This window comes from Penaeus monodon, chromosome 2, assembly GCF_015228065.2.
Source record: "Penaeus monodon isolate SGIC_2016 chromosome 2, NSTDA_Pmon_1, whole genome shotgun sequence".
Lineage (NCBI taxonomy): Eukaryota > Metazoa > Arthropoda > Malacostraca > Decapoda > Penaeidae > Penaeus > Penaeus monodon.
In genome coordinates this window covers 23,899,248-23,908,139 of record NC_051387.1, presented here as the reverse complement: position 1 = coordinate 23,908,139, position 8,892 = coordinate 23,899,248, and positions in this window count along the sequence as shown.

The window sequence follows — 8,892 nt, the reverse complement described above, 5'->3', positions numbered from 1 at the left end:
GGCCCTGAGGGTTATTTTTCTTTTTTTTTTTCCTTCCCCAAAACTTTCTCCGGGGGGTTTTTCATGGCCCCCCCGGTAGGAAAACCCGTTGGCAAAGGCCCTTTAGGGGCCACCCCGCAGTTAAGGCTTTTTTTTTAGGGAAAACTCCACAACCCTAAAAGAGTGGGTGTTTAAAACCCGCATTCAGTGCTTTTGGGCCTTTTTTTTCTGCCTGCAAGGGGTTTTTAAGAGGGGAAATAACAAAAAAAGCAAAAAAGGAGGAAATGGGGAATTTACCGGGTCTTGCCCTCCATCGGCGGGAATTAAAAAAAAGGGATATACAAATTTTGGTGCTTTAGGGGGAAATATTAAAAAGTAGGGTTTACTCAGGGTTTGGGAAATTTTTCGCCGTTATAATATTTTACTAGAGTTTTCTGGGGTTTTTATCAAAAAACATAGTAGAGCTGCATCTCACGCCCTTCCAGGAAAGTACCCCTTTCCCCCGGGCCCCCCCGAAAGGGCCTTTATTTTGTTTGGGTTTTTTTTTTCACGCGCCCCGAGGAAAACCCTTTAAAATGCCCAAACCCCTGTGAAATAATAGGTTGATACAATAATAACAATACCCAATGCGCCTAGGTGGGTTTTAAAGAAATAAAAATTTGAAAAACATGATAATGATGTAATGATAATAGTAAAAATTTAATAATAAAACAATAACAATAAATAAAAAATGCCCAGGGACAAGGGACAATGACAATGACAAGACAATGCCCCAATGACAAGACAATGATAATGAAAAGGAAAATTTATAATGATAAGATAATGAAAGAAATGATAATGGTAAGGATAATTATAATGTAATGATAATGATAATAAAAATTTGATGTTTGATAAGATAATAATAATAAAAAATTTAGAATAAAAAAAATTTTATTATATTAATAGATAAACAATAGTTATAACAATAATCAAAAGAATAACAAGAATACTTTGGAATGATGGAAGAGGAAATCGTGATAATCTGCAAACTGCGAAAATCCACAGGAAGAAGTGTCACGCCCAGGAGAAAACTCGACCTCGTGGGCGAGCTCATCCTGCGCCCATTCACAGACATTCTGGTGCAGCTGGCTCCGAGGGGCAGCGCGTCGTGACTTTCCCGCGGCGCCACCGAATGGGCGGGCTCACGAAGGAGGGATACGCGGCCACGGGCAGCATCCGGGCTCTAAGGCAGTAACATTAGACTCTTTACTGTCCCGCCCATTTTCTTACATTATGTCCATTATCAATATTGTGTGTGTGTGTGTGTGTGTGTGTGTGTGTGTGTGTGTGTGTTTGTGTGTGTGTGTGTGTGTGTGTTTGTAAATATATATATATATATATATATATATATTTATTTATATGTAATATACATTTTAATATATATATATATATATATATATATATATATATATATATAATATTAATAACATTTATAAAATTATATATATTTATATATATATATATTTATATATATATATATATATAATAATATAACATATATATATATAATATAATATCTAATTTATTGAAAGGAAAACAGCCACAGTAGAAAATGAAACTAAATCGTAACGTTTCGAACTCTTCACGAGTTCCTCTTCAGACGAATAATAAACCGAAATGGATACAAGGAGATAATTTTGGCAAGTATATATAGTGATAGAGAGACAGGACGAACAAGAGCTGAATCAGGTCTCAGGAGGAGGGTCAAGGTCGAAGAGTCTGGGGAAGGCTTTACTAACTAACGAGGAGGTAAGATCATCCAAGCCCCAATGACCAGCACTCAAGTTGAAAATAGGCATTTTTCTAATTAATAGAGATTCTAGCATTTTTCTTTCGTATGAATTTGCTGATTTATGATTTAATTTAGCGTTTTTCCTGTTAAGCCGGTGACTTTCATCACGTAAATGAATGAAACACGCCCTTGATTCACACACACACGTGTGTGTGTGTGTGTGTGTGTGTGTGTGTGTGTGTGTGTGTGTGTGTGTGTGTGTGTGTGTGTGTGTGTGTGCACGCGTGCGTGTGTCCCAGGGCTCACACCATTAATGGGGAAATAGTAAAGTGGCAAAATCCCGGACATCCTGCTGTCCCTGGGAAGGCTGAGGTGGAGGAGATACTGGCAGCCATGAAGGAACGTGCTGCCGCAACAGCAGAGCCCATCACACATATTGTTAACACATTTTACGATAGAGTTGAAGTCGGCTGGGCTCATTTAATACCAACGGCGTCAAGAGGATGTTGAGGCGAGTGCGGCAACAGACAGGTGTGTCCATTTCAGAGAACATTAAGTGGAGAGGCCTTCCTGCTGCTGGACCATCCTCAGCTGCCGCTGCTCGCTGCAAAATACCAAAAGGAGCAGCACAAATTAGCCCTGAATCGCGAGCACCATGCAGCTGGCAGGAAGCATCCCTCATGTCATAAGAAGTACCAGCTTATAAATAAGATCATATCACCTATTGCAAAATTAGAAACATATCCTTGTAGATTTGCAATATCTGGAGCAAATGGCAAAAGTAATAGTGATCCCCACTGACCAATAAAGTTATGCTCATCACAAAAATATTTTATCAATACCTAGATAAAAAAAATATGATATATGGTTTACTTGTCTGATACCATTGGTATTATGTATCCTATATACTAAATTATGTTTGCTGTAATCTTACCACTTCTTCCTAAATCTGGCCTGTCGACAACGAACCGGAAAGTATTGACATAAATGGCAACATGCCGTCCCCGCGACATTTTATTCACTTGCGAAACAGAAGCTCTGTAGCAGTGGCACATTACATAGTTTCCCCGCGACATAGCATCCAAGAACTATAGGCCTTATTTCCGCTGACAAAAAAACTGTCTTACGACATTAGAAACTGTCGCTAATTTCATCCGCGACACATCTTTGGGCCGGTCACAACAGCAACGCTGCCAACGCTATTGCCAAAGACTCTTGCTTAAGTTGACGAATCTGATTTTATTTTTGAGTTATCAATACTGATATTACATTAGGAAATGGCAGTATACACAAGTTTTTCGTTATCAACATCTAAAAATTACGAATAAAACGATTTAGAACTACCGAAATCAGTTGAAAATGCGCGGGTCCTAAGCGCCTCCCGTCATACTTTTTCCTTCGCCTGTTGACATCGGTTTCGGACGTTACACTCCCTTAAATTTTCAAATCTCACTTTTTATTAACTGATATTAATTGCATATAAAAGGATACATGAGTTTACGCCTTCATATGCAATTATACGTACATAAGAAGTAAACTGATTATGTAGAACATAATATAAATTTGGTCAAAAGAATATTATGGAGACTGCCGCCTCCATCCGCCTTCCGCCCATTTTGTCAAGTAAAGCCCTTAATGATTTCGGCGAGTCAAAACCCCAATTTCCCTTCGTTTCATTTAAGATTGCAAAGTTCTGGCTTCCCCCCCGGGGCCTTCATAAAATATGGTCCGGCCTGTGTCAGCAAATTTTGGCTGTCTCATTTTATACATTGTATTCTTGCTTACCGTAGTGGCGGGGTTACCAGCAAGCGCTCCTGTCACCATGATGTAAGCATGCGACATTATCTCTTTACCAGCCCGGCAGCTGTTGTGGGTGGATCTTGTCTCAGAAATTGTGTGTGCTCACAATTCTGTAAGTAATGTACCAACGTGGCGTTTGGCTCTCCACAGTGCATGCAACACCTGTCTTCATGGTCAATTGTCTCTTATGATCTGCCATGCAAAATATAACCTAGTTTGATTCTGTAAAAAAATGACCGGTACCCTACTGATTGCTTCAGAGAGTGCCATTGGCTTTTGTGCCTGAGTACCAGGTGGGGGATTCGTTTTCTCTCTGTGAAGCTGCAGGAGGAAGGCATGAGCTTGGGGTATTACATTTCTGCCTTAAGTTTTTTTTGGCTCGGTTTTATGATCATGGGTTTTGGGGTTATACCCTGCCAATGTCAGCTAGTCTGTCAGCAAGTTTATTTCCCTCTGATTCCTATGTGGCTAGAGACCCAGTTTATGATTATTATTCTATCCTGAGCAAGAATTCTCTGTGCTATGGGAAGACAGTGCTCAGGAGGTAGATGTTGTCTTTGAGTGAGCTTTGATGCAGACAGTCAATGGCTGCCCTAGAGGGCTGTGTGTATGACCACGTGTCTTTCCCCCAGGGGTGCGTGGATTAGGGCTCCATGATACAAATTTCCTCTTCCTGTAGTGAGGAGACATTGTCGGTTACCCTCTGGATTGTGTGGCATCCCCTTTCTGCAAAGCGCCGCTGTAGTGTGGTTTAAGAGATCGACTGATCCATCCATGAAGTAGGTTCTACTACCCCGATGGCGCAATGATCCTCTCAACTTTGCCTTTAGACTAGGTATGGGTATTCGTTCTTTCTCCCTTCACAACCTCTAAACAGAGAACTTGATCAAAGTTTGTACCCACGGCGGGGGGGAGTCCATGTCCCTTTGGCAAGTATTTGTTCTTTGAGCTGATAGTATAATCAACACCCTGATGTGGAGACAGCCAGTTGTTTTTTGCAAACAGTTTAAAAGTCTTGCTCTAGGGTCTGAATTTTTTTTGTCTCATTTTTTGTTCCTGGGAGTTTGGATGACTTTCAAAGAAACTGAGCTGCCATTAGATCAGTTGTGATTCCAGGGAAGGGTTTTGACTCCATGAGAAGATTGAGGGCCTACTCCACCTTGGGGCACCCAGAATGATTCGGGCAGCTTTATTTGAACTGTCTCTAATTTTCTTTTAATTTTGGGCTATGCAGAAATTTCAGTGAGACAAAAAGCATAGTCCACAATGGGATGGATGGTATGTACATAGAATGATCTTAGTTTTTTATGTCAAGCTCCTATGTTTTTCCCCAGACATTGCTCTCATGACAGACAGTCTTGCTTTGGTTTGGTCAACCAAGTACAGGACCTCCTTTTTAAAGGAGTCGGGTCAATCATTACCCTAAGGTACTGAAAGACCTGGACCCATTCCAAGTCCATTCGCTGGATTCTCAGACTTGTGCCTTAAACATTTTTGGATTTGGCTGCAGAGATCTTTAGTCCTGTCTACGCACTGGCTTTACTTAGTGGTGGTCAGTGGAGATTCTGCAAGTACTGATGGGATGATCTTGCACTGGGAGCTGTATGTTGAGGATTTCAGGGCATTAGGTGTTGTAAAGGGCTGAACTGAAAGAGTGTTCCATTTTCTAGTGGCATGTGCTGTGATGGGTGACCCTGGAACATGACTTTGGCTGTTCTGTTCCTGAAATAGTCACCTATCCCAGCCAAGAGATTTCCTCTGGTCCCCTTCTGGATCAAGATCTCCTGAATAGCAAGAGGACTTGCTAATTCAAAAGCCTTCTCCAGGTCTAGGAATACTACCACAGAAGTGACAATGCTGATTGTGCTTAAGAGCATGGCTATGCTGTGTGCCCCGTGAACCCAGGAGGTGTTCATGCAGTGCCCCATTTTCATTAGAGTCGGTTTAGTACCATTCTCTCAGCTGTCTTACCCAAACAGCTGAGGAAATATGGGGGGATTTCCCGGTTTTTTGGTTTTGGGACAGGATCTATGATAGCCCTCTTCCAGCTCTGGGGTAGAGTGGAAGTTTCTATGGACTTGTTGATGAGTTGCATGAATGCAAGCTCACCTGCCAGTCCTAGGTGGGAAATGATGGGGTACATGATCCCATCAGAACCCAGGGCTATGCAAGAATGTTTTTGTAGGTTGTCTAGTTCCCTCAGAGAGATAACATTCAAGGTTCAGCTGCCCTTTCTCGATATGAGCAAGTCTGCCTGGTGGTAGGCGTTGTGATTTCCCCTCAGTTCAGCTGGCAGACTTTTGCTGTTGTTCTCACAGAAAACTTGTGCCCCAGTCTGTGCTTCTGATTGAGGGTCGTGGTGTGTGCACATCGGGGTGAGCAGCTAGTAGTCACCTGATCCGTTTCCCCAGCTCTGTAAGGGTGGAAACGGTGGTCAAAGGATCACACCTTTTTAGCCCTTTCCCGCCGACTCTTAGGGTAGTTTCCTTGGTATTGCTGACTGCTTCCCTTAGGAGGGTTAGCTTGTCCCCCCCCCGGGGTTCTTTGCCTTTGGAAATGTTTTCTACACGTCCACTCTGTGGTGTGCTTCCTTAATCTCGTCATTAAATACCCAAGCGTCTTTTAACTCCTGGGACCATGGGCCGAGTTTTAGGTATAGTCTGTGAGGCTGCTTGTTTATGGCAAATGATAAGTTTGGCTTCACAGCACTTCCATATTTTCACTCTGTGGGGTTAAATTTCTCTAAAACAGTGGGGCAAGGTATTCTGAAAGGCTTGCCATTTGACCTTGTCTGTTTTCCATCTTGGGGTTTTCTTGTGGCATTTGGGCTGGGCCAGCATTCATGGGGGTAGTAACAGTGTTATAAGGTCACTTGTGATAGTCTCATCGACACACCACCTAATTCTCCCCACCAGAGCCGCAGTGGCCAAGGTGGTCTAGGACCCCTCTTGTGACATGTGTTTGACTCTTGGCTATTGAGAAGCGCGATCTCGGGGAAAGTCTCAAGCTTTGGCCATGTGATGGCCGCCGCATCCGGTGCCCTGTGGGGAGCCAGGATGGGGTGATGTGCTTTTGAAGTCTACCCTTGATCACTCGGGTTTTGTTCGCAGTAGCACAGACCTGCTGATGTCTAAGCTCCTACAGCTTGGCTTGCTGTACAATTGTAAGTTCGAGTGGGCCCCTAGCCAGGTAAAATCTCAACGGCAAGAGATTCAACATCCTCTCCACAGTGGGGTGCATTGGCTATTGTGGAGCTAGGAATTTGTTGTCGCCCAGGGTGAATCAAGCCTCTTTTGCCAGCTATGCTGGCAGCATGAAGACATGATACCCTGAGAAGCAATAGTCCCCTCTATTAATGCCCCCTCCGGGAGCATGACAATGCCAATGTTCCTTGATGCACTATTGCTCAGAGGATGGCATTTTTTTATGAGGCCACAGATGTTCCATGTAATATGCTTAGATTGTGTATGTTTCTTAGTGGTAGTTACATCAAAATTTTTTTATTCGGTTTCAGCCAGTTGTGCCGGGTTGACAACGCCATTGTGAAGTCCTGGTTGAGGGATCTTCATCAATTTTGGGCTGTTGTCAGGCTAATGGGAGGTGAAGGAGCCTTCGGTAGCTCTGACTTCTATGATTGGCTTTTCTCACTTCAGGCTTGTTTGTGTATCTTTCCCTTTGTTGACTTCACCTGGGTAAGGTCACCTTGTTCTGGAACTGGCTGCCCCAGATTCAGCCTGTTCTGGTTTTGCCTGTGCGGGTGTGGCCAGGGTTGGAGTGGGGAGGAGAGTTTTCGTCCTGGGGTAAGGGTGGAGCTGCTTTTGGCTCTGTTTAGCTTCCTCCCTTTCAGGACTGCAACAGTCTGGGTCATGCCGTCATGGCGACCGTGACTGCCTTTTTCCACCTCCTCACTGGACCTCACTGCAATGACTACAGCAGTCCAACAGGAATCATATCTTCCTTGTCAAAGAGAGATTATTGTCTCTTGGGGAGGTTTTTGCAGCTTCTTTGAACCTTTGTTCTGTGTGTTCTTTTCTGCATTTAGAAATGGGCGAAAACCCTTTTTATTAGAGATTCCGGTGTCGGGTGTGGAGGGGCTTCCTTCCTCTTAGGAGGATGGGAAGTCTCTTCTCTTTTTTTCTGTCCACAGTCATGGATGCCTGGGGAACAGATACAAAGTCTCTCATGCCCCCTTTCCCCCCACTGAGTCCAACAAGGGGAAGCTGTATGTTAGAACTAATGTCTAACAGCTGCAGGGGTAGTGCCCGGATATACCAGCCAATGGCCATTGTACCGCCACTCACGGGATCAGTGTGAGTGTCAACGGCGACATTGAATACTAGACCCTAGCTTCCCGAAGGAGACCAGATCTGACCAGGCCATATCAAATCACCCGTCTTACTGGAGTAAGGGACCAAAGAACGTGTTGCTAGCCCACAGGCTTGCTCATGCAAAGCATCGCTCAACCTCCTGGAATCCCGTCTCCACAGCACACAGGGGTGCCCCGCACAGCAAACATGTGGGTAGGTATGAACCCCTGGGGAGAGACCAGAGGGGATGCTCTTCTAACTACAAGATAGGCATCATTGTTTGGAAACCCTTTCTGCTCCCTCTCCAGTGAAACAGCTCAGAGAGGGAGCTCTAGTCTTGCAACTCTAAGACGAGGTTCCAGTGGCAGGACTGCGAGTTTGCCAAAACCCAGTTTAGGCTCAACAATATAGTTAAGGCAACCACCAAAGCAGACACGTCATAGTCGTCTTGCCCGAGGAGGTTATCCAAAGTTAGCCCTCTGGTTAGATGCCAGCAGGACGAAATTGAATACATGCTGAAGCAATGTTGCAAGAGTTATGCTTTCTCGTCTGAGGGCGCAACAAATCCCAACACCCAACACACCATTTGGGGATCGTAATCCAAAAAGTCTGGCAAGAAATAGCTACTCTCACAAAGATACACAAAGTCAAGTGCTCTTAAAGAGAGATTGACCAATTCTCTCAGCACTCAGGGAGAAGCTCCCGACTCAGACGAGAGGCATTTCCTCCCCAGGCCAAGCACTGATGAAAGCAAATGCAAGCCCGCCTAACCAACAGCTTCAGTTTCCGCAACAGTACAAATAATTGCAGCAACGCCGCGATGATGTCGCCCACAGCATTCCAATCCAGACAAGGGAACCGGAAAGCATTTCACATCAAGAGCCTTCCTCCCCATTTCCAGCTATGCAGTCGAAGAGAGCTGCAACAACCAGCAGAGATTTGTCATGCAAGAACTCCCAAACAAATCCACGGTTCCAAGCAGCAACGCCCGCTGGGGCTTCCACCCCAGGGACCCCATATCCAAACCCCCCAAAA